Here is a 23,622-nt window from a genome sequence, read left to right as displayed (position 1 = left end):
GTCACAGACAGGAGGGTAGAGAGCCTATTGAAAAATATTTTTTCTCTTGTGGGTGCAGTGGTAAGACCTGCTATGGCTTCGGCCTGGGTAGCAAAGGCAATGGGCGAATGGATAGAGGAACTAGAGAATGACATCCCCTCTCCTACTAGGGAGCAAGAGGATCGTCTTTGCCGTTTAAGACAATCTGCCCAGTATTTAGAAGAAGCAGCCATTGATGTAGGCACTGTTGCTTCTAAAGCTTCAGCCCTGGCAGTAGTCGCTCGCAGAGCAGTCTGGCTACGGACCTGGAAGGCAGATGCGGAGTCCAAGAAGGAATTGGAAGCATTGCCTTTCATGGGTAATATATTATTTGGAAAACTTTTATCGGATATCCTAGAGTCAGAGGCTGAATCGAAGAAGGTCAGATTTCCGGCTACCTACAACCCTAAGTCCAAGGGTTTAAAATTTCGCTCATTTCGCTGGCAAAGCAAAGCGAAAGGTAAAGAGGAGCCTAAACAACCCCAGTTTAAATCCAGGGGTAAGAAGCAGTGGGCTAGCAAAAAGCCAGCTTCCAAACCTGAACAAAAGCCCTCAGCCTGAAGAGACGGGCCTCCGCCTGGAGGATTCCAGGGTTGGGGGCCGACTCCTGCAATTTGCACACACATGGCAACAGTCAACAACAGATGCCTGGGTGCAGAAGGTAGTATCTCAGGGGTATGGGTTCCCATTCAGGAGGCAGCCTCCTCAAAGATTTTTTTGCACCAGCCTGTCTCGTATAGAGTCGAAGGCCAATGCCCTGCAAGAAGCAGTCCAAAAATTACTGCAGTCAGGTGTGATTGTCCCAGTACCTCCATCACAAAAGGGACAGGGGTATTACTCCAATCTGTTTCTAATCCAGAAACCAAATGGGTCATATCGACCAATTCTAAATCTGAAGATGTTGAACAATTACATATGGATCCCGAAGTTCCACATGGAGACGTTACGCTCCATAATGTTGGCTATGGAACCAGGAGACTATATGGTATCTCTGGATGTGCGGGATGCTTACCTACATGTGCCTATAGCACTATCACATCAGTGTTACCTCAGGTTTGCCATCCTCAAGGAACACTTCCAGTTCCAAGCTCTGCCCTTCGGGCTAGCTACAGCACCCAGGGTGTTTACCAAGATCATGGTGGTTATGGCAGCTTGTCTGCGCAAACAAGGGATAAGGATATTCCCATACCTAGATGACCTATTAATCTTAGCACAGTCGCAAGATTTACTGTTGAGCCATCTCCAACAGATGATAGTTTGTTTACAGAGACACGGGTGGCTCATAAATTGGGAGAAGTCGTCCCTGAATCCATCACAGCGGATGGTTCATTTGGGAGCCATATTGGATTCAGACCTACAGAGATTTCTCTTACCAGAGAAGAAAATAGTCAAGGTGCAGGTCATGGCTCAGGAAGCGTTGCAAGCGCAGACAATGTCAGTCCATGCAGCAATGCGACTGTTGGGTCTGATGGTATCAACGTTCGACATGGTGGAATATGTGCAATTCCACTCCAGACCATTGCAGCATCTCATTTTGACAAAATGGAACGGAAATCATCAAACAATAAAGAAGCAGATGATAAAGATTCCAGTAAATGTAAAAAGGTCTCTAGCATGGTGGCTACAGACAGACCATTTAAACAAGGGGAGACCCTTTTGGATAAAAGAGTGGCAAGTCCTGACGACAGATGCCAGCCTGCAAGGTTGGGGGGCGGTACTCGGAAGCCTATGGTTCCAGGGAAAATGGACCGCAAGGGAAAGTCGCCTGCCGATAAATCTGTTAGAAATAAGAGCCATTTACTTGGCCCTAGTTCAGGCAAAGGACAATCTACAAGGAAGACCAGTCCAGATCCGCTCAGACAATGCGACGGCAGTAGCATACCTAAATCATCAAGGAGGGACTCACAGCAAGAGTCTGATGGAGGAAGTAACTCCCATTCTAAAGTGGGCAGAACTCCATCTCCCAGCATTGTCAGCAGTATTTGTCCCGGGTGTACTAAATTGGGAAGCGGATTTTCTCAGTCGGCACACCATTCAGGAAACCGAATGGGCACTACACCCAGAAGTGTTTCAGACACTGGTGAACAGATGCGGTCTACCGGAGATAGACCTTATGGCGTCTCGTCTAAACAACAAAGTTCCGAGGTACGGATCAAGAACAAGGGACCCAGGAGCAGTCCTGGTAGACGCACTGTCAGTAGAATGGAGGTTTCAGCTGGTATATCTGTTCCCTCCAATATCTCTGTTACCCAGAGTAGTGAGAAAGATAAAACAGGCAAAAGGAGCAATCATTCTAATAGTTCCAGCTTGGCCAAGAAGGCATTGGTACACAGATCTGTGGAGAATGTCCGTGGAAGCACCGATACTGCTCCCTCAACGTCCAGATCTGTTAATGCAGGGTCCTTGTTGTCACAGTCATCTGGATCGCCTGTCTTTGACGGCGTGGCTGTTGAAACCTCTATCTTAGAGGCTAAAGGATTTTCAAAGCAAGTAATCCAAACCATGCTTAGAGCAAGAAAGCCTTCTTCGGCCCGTGTATATCATAGAATATGGCAAGCCTATATTCATTGGTGTTCTGGAAAAAATTACTATCCAAGAGCCTTTTAAAGTAGCTAGAATTTTGGATTTTCTGCAGGCAGGAGTGGATAAGGGGTTGAAGGTTGCTTCCTTGAGGGTGCAAGTCTCAGCGTTGACTGTATGGTTTCAGCAGAAGATTGCTGACCTACAGGATGTACGTACTTTTTTCCAAGGAGTAGTACATATTCAACCTCCATTTGTTCCTCCTGCAGCTCCCTGGGATTTGAATTTAGTTCTTAAATTTCTCCAGGGTCCTTTGTTTGAACCACTTGAGAGAGCAGATCTTAAGTGGTTAACGGTTAAAGTTCTTTTTTTACTGGCAATGGCGTCAGCCAGAAGAGTGTCAGATTTAGGAGCGTTATCATGTAAGTCTCCTTTCCTAAGTTTTTTTTCCAGACAGAGCAGTTCTCAGAACGAGATCTAGTTATCTTCCAAAGGTGGTGTCAAAGTTTCACCTGAATGAAGAGATTGTAGTCCCAGCTTTTCAGGTATCGGGACTATCTGCGGGAGAAGCGTCACTGGACGTGGTCCGGTCTTTAAAAATCTACATAGATCGTACTAGTGCCATCAGGAAAACAGATTCCCTCTTCATCCTCTACGGATTCCATAGGAGAGGTTGGCCTGCTAGTAAACAGACGCTGGCGAGATGGCTCCGAATGGTAATATCTGAAGCTTATTCTCATGCAGATCTCCCTATTCCGGCTAATGTCTCTGCACACTCTACACGTAAGGTAGGTCCTTCTTGGGCAGCACAACAGGGTGCATCAGCAGAACAGATATGTAAGGCAGCCACATGGTCTTCCATAAACACATTCATCAGACATTATGCCTTGGATACTTTTGCCTCTCATGACGCAGACTTCGGGCGAAAGGTCCTCCTTTGCAATCAGGAGCGTCCCCACCACTAAAATGGCTTTGGGAATCCCAATGTTATCCTTTGGATAATCCTGTGGACCCAGCCAGAGAAATGAACGTTATGGTAAGAACTTACCGTTGATAACGTGATTTCTCTTATGTCCACAGGTATCCACAGGGATCCCACCCGGACGCATCTGATTTGAGGATCTAGACAAACACTAAAAACCTCTTCCTCCTTGTATGGAAGGGTGTGCATGTGTGTTCTTATCGCCTGTACAGGTCTCTACCTAATGTTCCTGCCTATAATCGCTGTGGAAAGAACTGATCTGACTGAGTCAGTGGGCGGGACTATATAGTGGAGGCCCCAATGCATCCTGGGAGGCCAGAAAGCTCGTGACCGTGTTGGTGCCATTTTCGCTGTCGCTCGACAATATCCCAATGTTATCCTGTGGATACCTGTGGACATAAGAGAAATCACGTTATCAACGGTAAGTTCTTACCATAACGTTCATTTATCTATTCTCCATGTGCTTTAGGGTATTTTGTTGTATCTATGCACTATTGTACCCTCGTGGGCTTGGTGTCTCACTCCGCTTCGCTCGCCACAGGTTACTATTCCAAATAGTTTGTGACATTGACTCAGGGGATTATGGGAAAGGTCCTCTCCACGAAGGGTAACTTGACACTACCGTTCTTATTGTGCTTTCAAAGCAACCATCTTTGACTGTTTCGGACACTGGATTTACATGGACACTTATATTCCATACAAAATAAGGTGTGACTAATTCCTCCTATTTTAACGGACAAAGTTACTGTGACTACATCCCCTCGCTTCAAATTGAATTCTCCCCATGTTTGTAGCACTTCCATTTGTTTAGAAATTACAGCAGAGCAACACAATAAGCCTCTGCTTAAAGCTGCACTACAACCTACTAAAATATTACTAACCTGCTTCACTGCCTATGTTTTTACGAAGCTCCTCTCATTGCAACGCCAAAAACTGGGGTGGTGGTAGGTGCGCAGTAGAAAGAATCTGGAGTGAGATGATTGGGTGAAGTGGTCCCATGGCTCCAGCTAGGGGGAGGAGCATGAAAGCAACATTTTATAGTGTGATAGGGCGATTCAGTTGTTGTTGTTTGAGTGCCCACCACTGGCCGCAATACAATTGTTCTGTGTGTACGAATGCAGTGGGCTCTGGCATTTCTGCTTGCAGACTTCCAAGGTGGCATGCAGAAATTTGTGAAGTGTCACTGCATAACCCATGCTCTTGTGTGCGTCAGAAGTAACGAGCGCCCGATCAGAGCAACTATTGAATTGCTCCGACAGATGCCCGTCCAAAAAAAATAATTGTATTGCCCCCTTTATGTCACTCATGAAATTGTTAGTGTAGTTATTGGACTATTGCCTTTCATTTCTGTCTGAATTTGATGCCTAGTCCTTCCCCCTTTTTTCTGTTATGTATGTTTGCCATTACTGAAAGTGTTACTGTTATAATAAATATATATTTATTATTTTTTAATTTTTTTTTTTTTTTTTTTTAAATTGGATTAATAAGGAATTCCTATTTTATTCCCAGACATGAGTGCAGGTTACAGCAGTGTTAGCCTAAACATATCATGGTTGGATTGCCATAGCCTCAGTTACTATTTCCCTGACAGATGGTATATGCTGTCGTATTGCTTAATACAATTTATTTATTTATTTTTTGCTCACAATGAATGTATGCAGCTCTGGGTGCAGGATATCTGGTTTACAGATTCATTTAGAGGGACATGAAGTACACTGCACATCACAACACACCCAGGGCGATTGATTGCAGTCCTCTCTGGCATTGAAAAACCTGTACTAGGTGATTTGGCCAAGGTCGCCCACTCATTATAGCTATCTGTGTGGGAGTGAGAGGGATATTCACCTGTGAATTGTGATGCCCAGTGTGACTTAATGTGTAAATAAAGTAGTAATGCTTAACTCATTACTGTCCCTTTTTAATGTTTTTACAAAAGGTATTCCAGGAAATGAGATGGAAACATGGAGTTATTGATGACTGCAAAACATGATACCCAAGGCTGTTTGGATTGTTAGTGTTCAAGAATTATTCTTTTTGCAGCATTGAAAGCTTTTGTCCTTCCGATTTAATATGTAGGGGCCTGTTTATAAACGAATGCTAAAACTCATTGTGCATGGTAAAACTTGTTGCGTATGATAAATGGTGCTCCAGCTGATCAGCTCCTAGCTGCCATATGTTCAGCTCCTAATGATTGTTTTTAAAAACACAGTTGGGAGCTGATTGGCTGGAGCACCATTTATTATACATAACGAGTATTAACACTCACGATAAATGGGCCCTGTTTTGTGCATCCAGAAAATATTGTTAAGGAAAGAGTGATGTTATGCTTGCTATATGGAATGCACAGGAATGAAGACACAGGGGGTAATTCAGAGTTGATCACAGCAGCAAATTTGTTAGCAGTTGGGTAAAACCATGTGCACTGCAGGGGAGGCAGATGTAACATGTGCAGAGAGAGTTAGATTTGGGTGGGGTGTGTTCAAACTGAAATCTAAATTGCAGTGTACAAATAAAGCTGCCAGTATTTACTCTGCACAGAAACAGTATATCCCACCCAAATCTAACTCTCTCTGCTAATGTTATATATGCTCCACCTGCAGTGGACATAGGGGCTAATTCAGTCCTGATTGTAAATGCGCTAAATTTACCACATCTACGATCGGTCACACAGACATGCAGGGGGATGCCCAGCACAGGGCTAGTCTGCCCCGCATGTCCGTCCCTGCCCCGTTGCACAATTACAAAAGTATTGCACAGTGGCAATGCTTTTGTACTTCAGGAGTAGCTCCCAGCCAGCGCAGCTCCTGTGCGCTGGCAGGGAGCTACTCGTCACTGCCTGGGTCGCAGTGGCTGCGTGTGATGTCACGCAGCCTCCACACCCTTTCCCCCTGCCCCCATAAGGTCCAGGCACGTCTGTGTTGCCTGGACCACGCCGCCTAAGCGGTGGTTAAACGCTGCCGTCCCGTCCAGCGATCGCAGTGCTACCACAGCCGTTGGCTGTCTGCCATGTGCGCGCCGGCACACACGCAGTTCTGACCTGATCGCTGCTGTGCGAACACTCACAGCACCGATCAGGTCTGAATCAGCCCCATGGTTTTGCCCAACTGCTAACAAATTTGCTGCTGCTGCGATCAACTCTGAATTACCCCCACAGACAGAATGTGTTCTGATTCCTATGGCTGAATATATGCAACCCTTCCTCTGTAATATATACTGCTAGTTATTGTGTTTTACATCATTTGTCTATCTTTTTAAATAGAATATATATCGAATGTTTTTAAAGCAAGCAAAAGTTTTCCTACAATGGAGTCTGTGGAACTCGCTACCAAAGAAAAAGGGAATACAAGTTCAGATAAAGTGTGTTTTGGCTGCAGGAGGGGATGGTTAGAGGTACGGTTAAAATGCTTATCTGGATCCGTCAGGATTTTGGCCATGGGGATGCCGCTGTTGGCATCCTGACCTTTGGGTCTGTGACTACCGGAATTCCCTACCCAACCTGCTAGGGGCAGATATTGAATAATCTGCACATTCCAACCTTTGTCTTGCATGGTGACTCAATGGCAAATACTACTTCTGATTTGTTCTGGCAGTTGGCAGGTAAGACTGCTACCTCTATTAAGGAGTATGTTCAATTACTGTCGGATCCATTCTGACATGCGTTTGTCGGAATGGAGCCGACAAACCCTATTCAATTGAGCAGCGAAATCCATCTGTTGACTTTGAGCCTAATCCGACTTTTTGATTTGGCCGGCGTCCATGTTGCTGCTGTCAGCAACTCCCAGTGTGTGAGGTCACAGGGAGGTGGTGGAGGGAGTCGTACATCACGGTACTCAGCCGTGTAGCCCAGTGCCGGCCGGGGAGCGCTGCAGGGGGAAAGGTGCCTGGCCGCGGGGACGCCAGTTGTAAGGTGTCTGCCCTGCGGCTCCTGGCCCGCCGCCCCGCTCCTCACCTCAGTCCGACACTTTTTAAAGTCTGACTGAGATTGTCGGAAACGAGACCAAAACCTGTCGAATTTGGTCCTGTTGCCGTCTTTCCGACAAGATTGCAGTTTCAACTGTAATTGAATATACCCCTAAGCAGATATGTTCATAGTTAGATTTGGGTGGGTTATTTTGTTTCTGTGCAGGGTAAATACTGGCTGCTTTATTTTTACACTGCAATTTAGATTTCAGTTTGAACACACCCCACTCAAATCTAACTCTCTCTCTGCACATGTTATATCTGCCCCACCTGCAGTGTACATTGTTTTGCCCATTAGAGAAAAACTTGCTGCAGCGCTGAGGTCTGAATTAAGTCTTAAGGGTGGTATGCTATTAGCAGCGGTTCTTTCCCACTGCTAATAGGATTGCCAGGGGCCATCCTGTTAGGCCTGATGCCAGCATCGATTTCTCCAGGTGCCGGCATTTATCGATTATGCTTGGGGTACCTCCTGCACCCGAAGCATAATCCGCGATTAGTAGCCGTGATAACACATAGGACCCATGTGTTTTTATGCGATCACTGGTCCAATTTCTGCCACTCGAAACGGCCTCTTATTGGATAACGCGGTAATGACCATTGGTTATACGTTGCGATATCTGCCCGTTTTGATTGTCCGAAGGGGCATTGGGGCTTATATGATACCACCCTAATTGTCCTTGCACTTGATACCGCTACAAACTGCTCTACCATTCTGTACCTGTAAGTTTGTTTTACTATTCTTCTGGAGGTTTCTTCAATGAACATACTGAAAATGTTAAGCTGTTATGTTTTCCAGTAGTCTAGTATCGGACAGAAGCTTTACAAAAACTGTTATTTTCTGACCAGGAACCTCCACATAGTATAAGAGAGAAAATCCTCTGCTCCATCAATGCATCATGAAAGGGATTGGGGGAATACTGTTTGCATGGCAAATTGCCCCAATACAGAGCACTCACTTTGGTGTGACGGGGAACCAATGTTTTCCTTTCACTTTAGTGATACACTGATGGAGCATATTATTATTTTGGGACAATGCTGAAAACTCAATATATGCTGCTACTTCCTGTATTTATGGAGGTGAACCATTCTTGGGCTGGTAGCTTATCCTTTTTGTGTATTTTGAAGTATGGTCAAGATGTTTGTAAATGAAAGTAATGCCGTGCTGCGTTTTGTCTTCATTCTTTGATGGGGGAAAAAAAAAATACATATGAGTCACTATGGAGAAGATAATAAAGCACACGTTGTTTAATCCTCTGCTAGAAGCTCTTCCCAGCATGGAGCCAATAGGGCACATGCACAGACTAGCTCAGCATTTTGATTGGCTGTCTGCCATGTAGAGACACGACCTGAGGATTAAGCAACAGGGCTTCTTTTGTCATTTATAGACTGCTGGTTTTTTTCTTGATTAAAGCTTAGGTTTGACACTTACAAAAAATAAATAAAAAAAATACATTTATATGTATGCAAGCCAGTTCAACTAATTATAAGTCGTAATAGAGCGGTGATGAATAACTTGTCCTAACTTTAGTGGATCATCCGATCATGAATATATCACCCTAACAATAAGGGTTTAGGATGAGAATGAAGTCCCATCCTGTGGGTAGGTTCATTATTCACTTCTAGTGAATATGTCAAGTCTTGGTCTTGTAATTTAAAGTAATGTTAGACAAATCCAAACGAAAAAACTTTAATTTTAAAATATAAAATATAAACAGTAATTGATGGAATTTAGAGTTTTCATCTCAAAACAAAAATACCTCCTTTTCTCTGACGTCCTAGTGGATGCTGGGACTCCGTCAGGACCATGGGGAATAGCGGCTCCGCAGGAGACAGGGCACAAAAGTAAAAGCTTTAGGATCAGGTGGTGTGCACTGGCTCCTCCCCCCATGACCCTCCTCCAAGCCTCAGTTAGGTTTTTGTGCCCGGCCGAGAAGGGTGCAATCTAGGTGGCTCTCATAAAGAGCTGCTTAGAGTAAAAGTTTTGATAGTTTTCTTATTTTCAGTGAGTCCTGCTGGCAACAGGCTCACTGCAACGAGGGACTTAGGGGAGAAGAAGTGAACTCACCTGCGTGCAGGATGGATTTGCTTCTTAGGCTACTGGACACTAGCTCCAGAGGGACGATCACAGGTACAGCCTGGATGGGTCACCGGAGCCGCGCCGCCGACCCCCTTGCAGATGCCGAAGTAAGAAGAGGTCCAGAAACCGGCGGCTGAAGGCTTTTCAGTCTTCATGAGGTAGCGCACAGCACTGCAGCTGTGCGCCATTGCTCTCAGCACACTTCACACCAACGGTCACTGAGGGTGCAGGGCGCTGGGGGGGGCGCCCTGGGCAGCAATGTTAATACCTTTTCTGGCTAAAAAGAATACATCACATATAGTCCCTGAGGCTATATGGATGTATTTCACCCCTGCCAGGTCTCAGAAAAACCGGGAGAAGAGCCCGCCGGAATAGGGGGCGGGGCCTATCTCCTCAGCACACAGCGCCATTTTCCCTCACAGAACTGCTGGTGGGAAGGCTCCCAGGCTCTCCCCTGCACTGCACTACAGAAACAGGGTTAAAACAGAGGGGGGCACTTATTTGGCGATATGATTATATATTAAGATGCTATAAGGGAAAACACTTATATAAAGGTTGTCCCTGTATAATTATAGCGTTTTGGTGTGTGCTGGCAAACTCTCCCTCTGTCTCCCCAAAGGGCTAGTGGGGTCCTGTCCTCTATCAGAGCATTCCCTGTGTGTGTGCTGTGTCGGTACGTGTGTGTCGACATGTATGAGGACGATGTTGGTGAGGAGGCGGAGCAATTGCCTGTAATGGTGATGTCACTCTCTAGGGAGTCGACACCGGAATGGATGGCTTATTTAAGGAATTACGTGATAATGTCAACACGCTTCAAGGTCGGTTGACGACATGAGACGGCCGGCAAACAAATTAGTACCTGTCCAGGCGTCTCAAACACCGTCAGGGGCTTTAAAACGCCCATTTACCTCAGTCGGTCGACATAGACACAGACACGGACACTGACTCCAGTGTCGACGGTGAAGAAACAAACGTATTTTCCTTTAGGGCCACACGTTACATGTTAAGGGCAATGAAGGAGGTGTTACATATTTCTGATACTACAAGTACCACAAAAAAGGGTATTATGTGGGTGTGAAAAAACTACATGTAGTTTTTCCTGAATCAGATAAATTAAATGAAGTGTGTGATGATGCGTGGGTTTCCCCCGATAGAAAATTATTGGCGGTATACCCTTTCCCGCCAGAAGTTAGGGCGCGTTGGGAAACACCCCTTAGGGTGGATAAGGCGCTCACACGCTTATCAAAACAAGTGGCGTTACCGTCTCCAGATACGGCCGCCCTCAAGGAGCCAGCTGAAAGGAGGCTGGAAAATATCCTAAAAAGTATATACACACATACTGGTGTTATACTGCGACCAGCTATCGCCTCAGCCTGAATGTGCAGCGCTGGGGTGGCTTGGTCGGATTCCCTGACTGAAAATATTGATACCCTTGACAGGGACAGTATTTTATGGACTATAGAGCACAGAGAGATATTTGCACTCTGGCATCAAGAGTAAGTGCGATGTCCATATCTGCCAGAAGATGTTTATGGACACGACAGTGGTCAGGTGATGCAGATTCCGAACGGCACATGGAAGTATTGCCGTATAAAGGGGAGGAGTTATTTGGGGTCGGTCCATCGGACCTGGTGGCCACGGCAACAGCTGGAAAATCCACCTTTTTTACCCTAAGTCACATCTCAGCAGAAAAAGACACCGTCTTTTCAGCCTCAGTCCTTTCGTCCCCATAAGGGCAAGCGGGCAAAAGGCGAGTCATATCTGCCCAGGGATAGAGGAAAGGGAAGAAGACTGCAGCAGGCAGCCCATTCCCAGGAACAGAAGCCCTCCACCGCTTCTGCCAAGTCCTCAGCATGACCCTGGGGCCGTACAGGACCCCTGGATCCTACAAGTAGTATCCCAGGGGTACAGATTGGAAATTCGAGACGTCTCCCCCTCGCAGGTTCCTGAAGTCTGCTTTACCAACGTCTCCCTCCGACAGGGAGGCAGTATTGGAAACAATTCACAAGCTGTATTCCCAGCAGGTGATAATCAAAGTACCCCTCCTACAACAAGGAAAGGGGTATTATTCCACACTATATTGTGGTACTGAAGCCAGACGGCTCGGTGAGACCTATTCTAAATCTGAAATATTTGAACACTTACATACAAAGGTTCAAATCAAGATGGAGTCACTCAGAGCAGTGATAGCGAACCAGGAAGAAGGGGACTATATGGTGTCCCGGGACATCAGGGATGCTTCCTCCATGTCCCAATTTGCCCTTCTCACCAAGGGTACCTCAGGTTCGTGGTACAGAACTGTCACTATCAGTTTCAGACGATGCCGGTTGGATTGTCCACGGCACCCCGGGTCTTTACCAAGGTAATGGCCGAAATGATGATTCTTCTTCAAAGAAAATGGACGATATCCTGATAAGGGCAAGGTCCAGAGAACAGTTGGAGGTCGGAGTAGCACTATCTCAAGTAGTTCTACGACAGCATGGGTGGATTCTAAATATTCCAAAACCACAGCTGTTTCCGACGACAATTTGCTGTTCCTAGGGATGATTCTGGACACAGTCCAGAAAAGGGTGTTTCTCCCGGAGAAGAAAGCCAGGGAGTTATCCGAGCTAGTCGGGAACCTCCTAAAACCAGGAAAAGTGTCAGTGCATCATTGCACAAGGGTCCTGGGAAAAATGGTGGCTTCTTACGAAGCGATTCCATTCGGCAGATTTCACGCAAGAACTTTTCAGTGGGATCTGCTGGAAAAATGGTCCGGATCGCATCTTCAGATGCATCAGCGGATAACCCTGTCTCCAAGGACAAGGGTGTTTCTTCTGCGGTGGCTGCAGAGTGCTCATCTACTAAAGGGCCGCAGATTCGGCGTTCAGGACTGGGTCCTGGTGACCACGGATGTCAGCCGGAGAGGCTGGGGAGCAGTCACACAGGGAAAATTTTTTCCAGGGAGTGTGATCAAGTCTGGAGACTTCTCTCCACATAAAACAATGCTCTAAGCTTAGCAAGACCTCTGCTTCAAGGTCAGCCGGTATTGATCCAGTGGGACAACATCACGGCAGTCGCCCACGTAAACAGACAGGGCGGCACAAGAAGCAGGAGGGAAATGGCAGAAACTGCAAAGATTCTTCGCTGGGCGGAAAATCATGGGATAGCACTGTCAGCAGTGTTCATTCCGGGAGTGGACAACTGGGAAGCAGACTTCCTCAGCAGGTACGACCTCCACCCGGGAGAGTGGGGACTTCATCGGGAAGTCTTCCACATGATTGTTAACCGTTGGGAAAGACCAAAGGTGGACATGATGGCGTCCCGCCTGAACAAAAAACTGGACAGGTATTGCGCCAGGTCAAGAGACCCTCAGGCAATAGCTGTGGACGTTCTGGTAACACAGTGGGTGTACCAGTCGGTGTATGTGTTCCCTCCTCTGCTTCTCATACCCAAGGTACTGAGAATTATAAGACGTAGAGGAGTAAGAACTATACTCGTGGCTCCGGATTTGCCAAGAAGGACTTGGTACCCGGAACTTCAAGAAATGCTCACAGAGGACTCATGGCCTCTGCCGCTAAGAAGGGACTTGCTTCAACAAGTACCATGTCTGTTCCAAGACTTGCCGCGGCTGCGTTTGACGGCATGGCGGTGGAACGCCGGATCCTAAGGGAAAAAGGCATTCCGGAAGAGGTCATTCCTACCCTGGTCAAAGCCAGGAAGGAGGTGACCGCACAACATTATCACCACATGTGGTGTGAGGCCAGGAAGGCCCCACGAAGAAATTTCAACTCGGTCGATTCCTGCATTTCCTGCAAACAGGAGTGTCTGTGGGCCTCAAATTGGGGTCCATTAAGGTTCAATTTTCTTCCAGAAAGAATTGGCTTCACTTCCTGAAGTCCAGAAGTTTGTCAAGGGAGTACTGCATATACAACCCCCTTTTGTGCCTCCAGTGGCACTGTGGGATCTCAACGTAGTTCTGGGATTCTTCAAATCACATTTTAAACCGCTCAAATCTGTGGATTTGAAATATCTCACATGAAAAGTGACCATGCGGTTGGCCCTGGCCTCGGCCAGGCGAGTGTCAGAATTGGTGGCTTTGTCTCACAAAAGCCCATATCTGATTGTCCATTCGGACAGGGCAGAGCTGCGGACTCGTCCCCAGTTTCTCCCTAAGGTGGTGTCAGCGTTTCACCTGAACCAGTTTATTGTGGTACCTGCGGCTATTAGGGACTTGGAGGACTCCAAGTTGCTAGATGTTGTCAGGGCCCTGAAAATATAGGTTTCCAGGACGGCTGGAGTCAGGAAAACTGACTTGCTGTTATCCTGTATGCACCCAACAAACTGGGTGCTCTTGCTTCTAAGCAGACGATTGCTAGTTGGATGTGTAGTACAATTCAGCTTGCACATTCTGTGGCAGGCCTGCCACAGCCAAAATATGTAAATGCCCATTTCACAAGGAAGGTGGGCTCATCTTGGGCGGCTGCCCGAGGGGTCTCGGCTTTACAACTTTGCCGAGCTGCTACTTGGTCAGGGGCAAACACGTTTGCTAAATTCTACAAATTTGATACCCTGGCTGAGGAGGACCTGGAGTTCTCTCATTCGGTGCTGCAGAGTCATCCGCACTCTCCCGCCCGTTTGGGAGCTTTGGTATTATCCCCATGGTCCTGACGGAGTCCCCAGCATCCACTTAGGACGTCAGAGAAAATAAGAATTTACTTACCGATAATTCTATTTCTCGTAGTCCGTAGTTGATGCTGGGCGCCCATCCCAAGTGCGGATTGTCTGCAATACTTGTACATAGTTATTGTTACAAAAATCGGGTTATTATTGTTGTGAGCCATCTTTTCAGAGGCTCCGCTGTTATCATGCTGTTAACTGGGTTCAGATCACAGGTTGTACAGTGTGGCTGGTATGAGTCTTACCCGGGATTCAAAATCCTTCCTTATTGTGTACGCTCGTCCGGGCACAGTATCCTAACTGAGGCTTGGAGGAGGGTCATGGGGGGAGGAGCCAGTGCACACCACCTGATCCTAAAGCTTTTACTTTTGTGCCCTGTCTCCTGCGGAGCCGCTATTCCCCATGGTCCTGACGGAGTCCCAGCATCCACTACGGACTACGAGAAATAGAATTATCGGTAAGTAAATTCTTATTATTTATTTATTTATTTATTTATTTATTTTTAAATTAATTTGTTCAGTGATACAGAATGTTAAGTGCCTTTGTGTGTGCATACCATATCTGATCGTAGGTAATCTGTACATGTCATAGAGTTCAAGCTGAAAATTGGTAAGCAAAAACCATTTTGTATCGGTGTTATTGCCTATTCATCAGTATTGGGGAGAACTGCAATGCTTTCCAGGTCTGCAATGGAAAGGATAAAGGGGTCCCTGGATTTATTTAACATAAAGCATAACTTTAAAGGACATCCTAACCCAGATATAATTGTATAGCTGAATGCACTCCACTGACCTGGTGAAGAATATCTATTTATTTATTTTTACTGCTTTCATCTCAGTGTGAAAGGACATTGCAAATATCTTTCCATTTGCTGTAAATGTAGCATTTCATAATTGTATTTCAAGCTATTGTTTATAAATATAGGACTGAAAGAACCAAAACTAAAATAACTGTAGCGAAGTAGAATAAATAGACTGCTTATTTCCTGATCTGACCTATAATAAAAAAGGGACGTACTGTAATAAGTATCCAGAAACAATAATGCATACAGTAGCATGCATGTAGCTAATACTGCTATACCTTTTGCTAAAATCTAAAAGCACAGAAAGTACCCTAATGGTGCTTTTTCACACATTGGGCGTATTCAATTAGCTCCCTAATTGAATACCCCAAGCTGTTAAATGCGGGTCATTATGGTGTAAAACAACATTGTACAGTGGCTATACTGCATAAGATATTTTTAGAACAATGAGATAGAGGTTTGTATATGAACATTACTTTAAAAGTGAATTGCAGTGATAGATGTCATCAGTCACTGTTTCTGTCTGTACACTGAAATGTTACAGGGGTGGTCCTGAAGTGAGAGAAGGAGAACTTTCAGGTGATGTGCGTACTCTTCCCACTGTTTCTCTTTTTTTACACTTTCTGTTAAATCCAAAAATTGCCATGCCAAGTACAGTATTTGAACAAGGGTGTTTCTCAAAACAAGAGGGCCGGTATGTTTAATGTATTTGTGTAAAAATGAAGTGCACTGTTGATCACATATTCTGGTTTGAATAAATGTACTCGTATCTTTTTAATTGTAAATTAAACTATCAAGGACATACATAAAAAACAAACAAACTGGTTTTAATGGGAAAATTTGATGTTACCCATAGCAACTTATCAGATTCTAACCACCATTTACTAGGGAAAGTTTGAAACTTCTTTTTTTTTTTTTTTCTTACTTTCTTTTTTTTGCCAAAAAATTTACCATCCTCTTGTGAAAATACATAAGATCCGTGAAAAGTCCCAGACTTACAAAAAGTAAGTTTTCGGGGATTTGGTGAGCAGGCGAAACAACCACCCCAATAAGTGATGGCATTAGGGCTGGATAGGCCAATCGGCGGTAATTAGCTGCAGTAAATTACTGTGGCTAATTGGACACCAGCCTAAGCGCCTTGAGTTCTTCTGGAGCATTATGTAAATAAACTCCCTTTTTTTTTTTTTTTTTTTTTTTTTTTTAATATTGTAGAGCTTAATCAGTTCTCGTACATGTTCAGTGTGTTTGATAAGTACTTGGCACAGCATTCCATTTTGATTGTTTACACAAATGTCCCCAAATGCTGTGATAACAATGAAATTACCAAACATCTACTAAATTGCTGGCAGCCTTTTAATAAAGTGCTGTGAATAAAGGTTTGTTTAGTTTACTTGGTGGTAGGAGCAGAAATGAATAACACATTGGAAATTAATTTTACTGATGTATTCTTTACATTACAGCTACACTGCCTAAATCGGGTCATCTCCCATTTTGCGAATAAGGATCCATATCTGAGAAGCTGTTAATGAGTACAATTGAGGATGAATGAGCTATGGAAAATAATGTACATGAATTTGCCACATGCAAAAAGTATCTTTATAGAAAAAGGGACTTACTGTAAGTGGGCTGTCACCAGGAAGAAATTATAGCAGAAATAGAAAAATGGAGAACTAAGGGGTATATTCAATTAGGGTCGAAAGCTGTCGTCTGTCGAAAAGACTGCAGTTTTTGACTTTTTAAGGTCGAATCGTGATTTGACCTATTCAATCCCAGCTATTTTTATTCGACAAGTTGTGGAATTCAACTTGTTGAATAGTAAGTGAATCGGCGGTATAGCTGCCGATTCACGTACTTTTGAGGGAGACGAGGCCAAATTCGACAGGATTTGGCCCTGTTTCTGACTATCTCAGTCCGACATAAAAAAAATGTCGGACTGAGATGAGGGACCTTAAAGGAGGAGAGGGGGGAGAGCCGCGGGGAGACAGGGGAGAGCAACGCTACAGCACAGTGCTGCAGGAGGATGTGTCACAGCCGCGCCGCTCACTGCAACGTCCACCCGGCTCCAGCAAGTGAGGTCACGCTTGCTGGAGCCGGGTGGACACTGCCGTGAGGTCTGGCGGCTGTGAGACATCCTTCTGCAGCGCTGCTGTAGCGCTGCTCTCCCCGCTGGTATAGTCAGAATCGGAAGAAAAGATAGTGCAGATCGCAAGGTGACAGTCACCTTGCGATCCCGAGCCGATGCGCGGTCGGCATCGGCCGAAACAATAGGCTGTGCAGGCAAGTCAATCCTGACTATCTCTATAGAAGAGATAGTCAGGATTGACACTTAGCCAAAATCGCAGAGAACCAGGATCGCAAGCACACTATGTGCTTGCTCATTATGTGCTTGCGATACTGGCTAAGTGCCGACCCGGCCCCCCGTCGCACAGTGAGAATCGGATAAGTCCGAATCTCACCGTGTGTACACACCTAGCGTCTTAAAGTGCAGGCTGTTCTCTAATTTGGTTCAGTATAATATGCTGGCTGTCAGGATCCTGACAGCGGCATCCCAAAAGTCGCAATACCGGCAGCGAGCGCAGCAAGTCCCCTCGCGGGCTTGATGTGCTCGCCATGCTTCGGGCCGGGTGGGGATGGTGGCGTGGTCCCACCACCTTAGTGGAAATACCAAGTAGCAGTCTGTATTTCGACCGCCGTCATTTTACTGTCTGTCGGGATTTCTGCGTCTGAATACTGAACGCTGGGATCCCAACAGCCGGTATATTAACTGCATCCCGTCTAATAATTTATTCTTTATGTAGCACCACAAGGGTTCTGCAGCGCCCAATTAGAGTACATAAACAAATCAAAACAGGAAAACCGCAACTTACAGTTGAAGACAATATAGGACAAGTACAGGGTAACTAAACTTAGCTACATCAGCAGATGACACTGAAATAAGTATCAGGTGGAAGAAAACCGCAGGATTTGGCGCAGTTGAAGAGTATTAAAGTAATTAGTAATGGAGATAATGTATTGGGTATATTTAATAATAATTTTATTTCTCTGACGTCCTAAGTGGATGCTGGGGACTCCGTCAGGACCATGGGGAATAGCGGCTCCGCAGGAGACAGGGCACAAAAGTAAAAGCTTTAGGATCAGGTGGTGTGCACTGGCTCCTCCCCCTATGACCCTCCTCCAAGCCTCAGTTAGGTTTTTGTGCCCGGCCGAGAAGGGTGCAATCTAGGTGGCTCTCCTAAAGAGCTGCTTAGAGTAAAAGTTTTGTTAGGTTTTTTATTTTCAGTGAGTCCTGCTGGCAACCGGCTCACTGCAACGAGGGACTTAGGGGAGAAGAAGTGAACTCGCCTGCGTGCAGGATGGATTGGCTTCTTAGGCTACTGGACACTAGCTCCAGAGGGACGATCACAGGTACAGCCTGGATGGGTCACCGGAGCCGCGCCGCCGACCCCCTTGCAGATGCTGAAGAGAGAAGAGGTCCAGAAATCGGCGGCTGAAGACTTCTCAGTCTTCATGAGGTAGCGCACAGCACTGCAGCTGTGCGCCATTGCTCTCAGCACACTTCACACCAACGGTCACTGAGGGTGCAGGGCGCTTGGGGGGGCGCCCTGGGCAGCAATGAAAGTACCTATGCTGGCTAAAAATACATCACATATAGCCCCTGGGGCTATATGGATGTATTTAACCCCTGCCAGGTTGTCAGAAAAACGGGAGAAGAAGCCCGCCGAAAAGGGGGCGGGGCCTATTCTCCTCAGCACACAGCGCCATTTTCCTACACAGCTCCGCTGCTAGGAAGGCTCCCAGGCTCTCCCCTGCACTGCACTACAGAAACAGGGTTAAAACAGAGAGGGGGGGCACTTATTTGGCCATATGATTATATATTAAGATGCTATAAGGGAAAACACTTATATAAGGTTGTCCCTGTATAATATAGCGTTTTGGTGTGTGCTGGCAAACTCTCCCTCTGTCTCCCCAAAGGGCTAGTGGGGTCCTGTCCTCTATCAGAGCATTCCCTGTGTGTGTGCTGTGTGTCGGTACGTGTGTGTCGACATGTATGAGGACGATGTTGGTGAGGAGGCGGAGCAATTGCCTGTAATGGTGATGTCACTCTCTAGGGAGTCGACACCGGAATGGATGGCTTATTTAGGGAATTACGTGATAATGTCAACACGCTGCAAGGTCGGTTGACGACATGAGACGGCCGGCAAACCAATTAGTACCTGTCCAGGCGTCTCAAACACCGTCAGGGGCTTTAAAACGCCCATTTACCTCAGTCGGTCGACACAGACACAGACACGGACACTGACTCCAGTGTCGACGGTGAAGAAACAAACCTATTTTCCATTTGGGCCACACGTTACATGTTAAGGGCAATGAAGGAGGTGTTACATATTTCTGATACTACAAGTACCACAAAAGAGGGTATTATGTGGGGTGTGAAAAAACTACCTGTAGTTTTTCCTGAATCAGATAAATTAAATGAAGTGTGTGATGATGCGTGGGTTTCCCCCGATAGAAAATTATTGGCGTTATACCCTTTGCCGCCAGAAGTTAGGGCGCGTTGGGAAACACCCCTTAGGGTGGATAAGGCGCTCACACGCTTATCAAAACAAGTGGCGTTACCGTCTCCAGATACGGCCGCCCTCAAGGAGCCAGCTGATAGGAGGCTGGAAAATATCCTAAAAAGTATATACACACATACTGGTGTTATACTGCGACCAGCGATCGCCTCAGCCTGGATGTGCAGCGCTGGGGTGGCTTGGTCGGATTCCCTGACTGAAAATATTGATACCCTTGACAGGGACAGTATTTTATTTACTATAGAGCATTTAAAGAATGCATTTCTATATATGCGAGATGCACAGAGGGATATTTGCACTCTGGCATCAAGAGTAAGTGCGATGTCCATATCTGCCAGAAGATGATTATGGACACGACAGTGGTCAGGTGATGCAGATTCCAAACGGCACATGGAAGTATTGCCGTATAAAGGGGAGGAGTTATTTGGGGTCGGTCCATCGGACCTGGTGGCCACGGCAACAGCTGGAAAATCCACCTTTTTTTACCCCAAGTCACATCTCAGCAGAAAGACACCGTCTTTTCAGCCTCAGTCCTTTCGTCCCCATAAGGGCAAGCAGGCAAAAGGCCAGTCATATCTGCCCAGTGATAGAGGAAAGGGAAGAAGACTGCAGCAGGCAGCCCATTCCCAGGAACAGAAGCCCTCCACCGCTTTTGCCAAGTCCTCAGCATGACACTGGGGCCGTACAAGCGGACTCGGGTGCGGTGGGGGGTCGTCTCAAGAGTTTCAGCGCGCAGTGGGCTCACTCGCAAGTGGAACCCTGGATCCTACAAGTAGTATCCCAGGGGTACAGATTGGAAATTCGAGACGTCTCCCCCTCGCAGGTTCCTGAAGTCTGCTTTACCAACGTCTCCCTCCGACAGGGAGGCAGTATTGGAAACAATTCACAAGCTGTATTCCCAGCAGGTGATAATCAAAGTACCCCTCCTACAACAAGGAAAGGGGTATTATTCCACACTATATTGTGGTACTGAAGCCAGACGGCTCGGTGAGACCTATTCTAAATCTGAAATATTTGAACACTTACATACAAAGGTTCAAATCAAGATGGAGTCACTCAGAGCAGTGATAGCGAACCAGGAATAAGGGGACTATATGGTGTCCCTGGACATCAAGGATGCTTACCTCCATGTCCCAATTTGCCCTTCTCACCAAGGGTACCTCAGGTTCGTGGTATCGGTTTCAGACGCTGCCGTTTGGATTGTCCACGGCACCCCGGGTCTTTACCAAGGTAATGGCCGAAATGATGATTCTTCTTCAAAGAAAAGGCGTCTTAATTATCCCTTACTTGGACGATCTCCTGATAAGGGCAAGGTCCAGAGAACAGTTGGAGGTCGGAGTAGCACTATCTCAAGTAGTTCTACGACAGCACGGGTGGATTCTAAATATTCCAAAATCGCAGCTGTCTCCGACGACACGTCTGCTGTTCCTAGGGATGATTCTGGACACAGTCCAGAAAAAGGTGTTTCTCCCGGAGGAGAAAGCCAGGGAGTTATCCGAGCTAGTCAGGAACCTCCTAAAACCAGGAAAAGTGTCAGTGCATCATTGCACAAGGGTCCTGGGAAAAATGGTGGCTTCTTACGAAGCGATTCCATTCGGCAGATTTCACGCAAGAACTTTTCAGTGGGATCTGCTGGAAAAATGGTCCGGATCGCATCTTCAGATGCATCAGCGGATAACCCTGTCTCCAAGGACAAGGGTGTCTCTTCTGTGGTGGCTGCAGAGTGCTCATCTACTAAAGGGCCACAGATTCGGCATTCAGGACTGGGTCCTGGTGACCACGGATGCCAGCCTGAAAGGCTGGGGAGCAGTCACACAAGGAAAAAATTTCCAGGGAGTGTGATCAAGTCTGGAGACTTCTCTCCACATAAATATACTGGAGCTAAGAGCAATTTACAATGCTCTAAGCTTAGCAAGACCTCTGCTTCAAGGTCAGCCGGTATTGATCCAGTGGGAAAAACATCACGGCAGTCGCCCACGTAAACAGACAGGGCGGCACAAGAAGCAGGAGGACAATGGCAGAAACTGCAAGGATTCTTCGCTGGGTGGAAAATCATGTGATAGCACTGTCAGCAGTGTTCATTCCGGGAGTGGACAACTGGGAAGCAGACTTCCTCAGCACGACCTCCACCCGGGAGAGTGGGGACTTCATCGGGAAGTCTTCCACATGATTGTGAACCGTTGGGAAAGACCAAAGGTGGACATGATGGCGTCCCGCCTGAACAAAAAACTGGACAGGTATTGCGCCAGGTCAAGAGACCCTCAGGCAATAGCTGTGGACGTTCTGGTAACACCGTGGGTGTACCAGTCGGTGTATGTGTTCCCTACTCTGCTTCTCATACCTAAGGTACTGAGAATTATAAGACGTAGAGGAGTAAGAACTATACTCGTGGCTCCGGATTGGCCAAGAAGGACTTGGTACCCGGAACTTCAAGAGATGCTCACAGAGGACTCATGGCCTCTGCCGCTAAGAAGGGACTTGCTTCAGCAAGTACCATGTCTGTTCCAAGACTTACCGCGGCTGCGTTTGACGGCATGGCGGTTGAACGCCGGATCCTAAGGGAAAAAGGCATTCCGGAAGAGGTCATTCCTACCCTGGTCAAAGCCAGGAAGGAGGTGACCGCACAACATTATCACCACATGTGGCGAAAATATGTTGCGTGGTGTGAGGCCAGGAAGGCCCCACGAAGAAATTTCAACTCGGTCGATTCCTGCATTTCCTGCAAACAGGAGTGTCTATGGGCCTCAAATTGGGGTCCATTAAGGTTCAAATTTCGGCCCTGTCGATTTTCTTCCAGAAAGAATTGGCTTCAGTTCCTGAAGTCCAGAAGTTTGTCAAGGGAGTACTGCATATACAACCCCCTTTTGTGCCTCCAGTGGCACTGTGGGATCTCAACGTAGTTCTGGGATTCCTCAAATCACATTGGTTTAAACCGCTCAAATCTGTGGATTTGAAATATCTCACATGGAAAGTGACCATGATGTTGGCCCTGGCCTCGGCCAGGCAAGTGTCAGAATTGGCGGCTTTGTCTCACAAAAGCCCATATCTGATTGTCCATTCGGACAGGGCAGAGCTGCGGACTCGTCCCCAGTTTCTCCCTAAGGTGGTGTCAGCGTTTCACCTGAACCAGCTTATTGTGGTACCTGCGGCTACTAGGGACTTGGAGGACTCCAAGTTGCTAGATGTTGTCAGGGCCCTGAAAATATAGGTTTCCAGGACGGCTGGAGTCAGGAAAACTGACTTGCTGTTATCCTGTATGCACCCAACAAACTGGGTGCTCTTGCTTCTAAGCAGACGATTGCTAGTTGGATGTGTAGTACAATTCAGCTTGCACATTCTGTGGCAGGCCTGCCACAGCCAAAATATGTAAATGCCCATTCCACAAGGAAGGTGGGCTCATCTTGGGCGGCTGCCCGAGGGGTCTCGGCTTTACAACTTTGCCGAGCTGCTACTTGGTCAGGGGCACACCCTGGCTGAGGAGGACCTGGAGTTCTCTCACTCGGTGCTGCAGAGTCTTCCGCACTCTCCCGCCCGTTTGGGAGCTTTGGTATAATCCCCATGGTCCTGACGGAGTCCCCAGCATCCACTTAGGACGTCAGAGAAAATAAGAATTTACTTACCGATAATTCTATTTCTCGTAGTCCGTAGTGGATGCTGGGCGCCCATCCCAAGTGCGGATTGTCTGCAATACTTGTACATAGTTATTGTTACAAAAATCGGGTTATTATTGTTGAGAGCCATCTTTTCAGAGGCTCCGCTGTTATCATGCTGTTAACTGGGTTCAGATCACAGGTTGTACAGTGTGATTGGTGTGGCTGGTATGAGTCTTACCCGGGATTCAAAATCCTTCCTTATTGTGTACGCTCGTCCGGGCACAGTATCCTAACTGAGGCTTGGAGGAGGGTCATAGGGGGAGGAGCCAGTGCACACCACCTGATCCTAAAGCTTTTACTTTTGTGCCCTGTCTCCTGCGGAGCCGCTATTCCCCATGGTCCTGACGGAGTCCCCAGCATCCACTACGGACTACGAG

At 46.7% G+C, this 23,622-nt stretch overlaps 1 protein-coding gene across 7 annotated transcripts in view; it reads left to right on the top strand.

Moving 5' to 3' along the window:
• IL1RAP (interleukin 1 receptor accessory protein) overlaps positions 1-23,622 on the top strand; it is a 624,106-nt gene that overhangs the window by 5,186 nt on the left and 595,298 nt on the right. Inside the window, exon 2 of one of the 7 annotated variants that reach the window (XM_063916457.1) lies at positions 5,457-5,530. The exons of the other annotated variants lie outside the window; for them this stretch is intronic. The gene's annotated coding sequence lies outside the window, so the exon portion shown is untranslated. The remainder of the gene's footprint in view (positions 1-5,456; positions 5,531-23,622) is intronic. 7 annotated transcript variants of the gene reach the window in all.

The sequence above is a fragment of the Pseudophryne corroboree genome, chromosome 4, assembly GCF_028390025.1.
Source record: "Pseudophryne corroboree isolate aPseCor3 chromosome 4, aPseCor3.hap2, whole genome shotgun sequence".
NCBI classification, from domain to species: domain Eukaryota; kingdom Metazoa; phylum Chordata; class Amphibia; order Anura; family Myobatrachidae; genus Pseudophryne; species Pseudophryne corroboree.
This window is presented reverse-complemented; position numbering and strand designations above follow the sequence as displayed.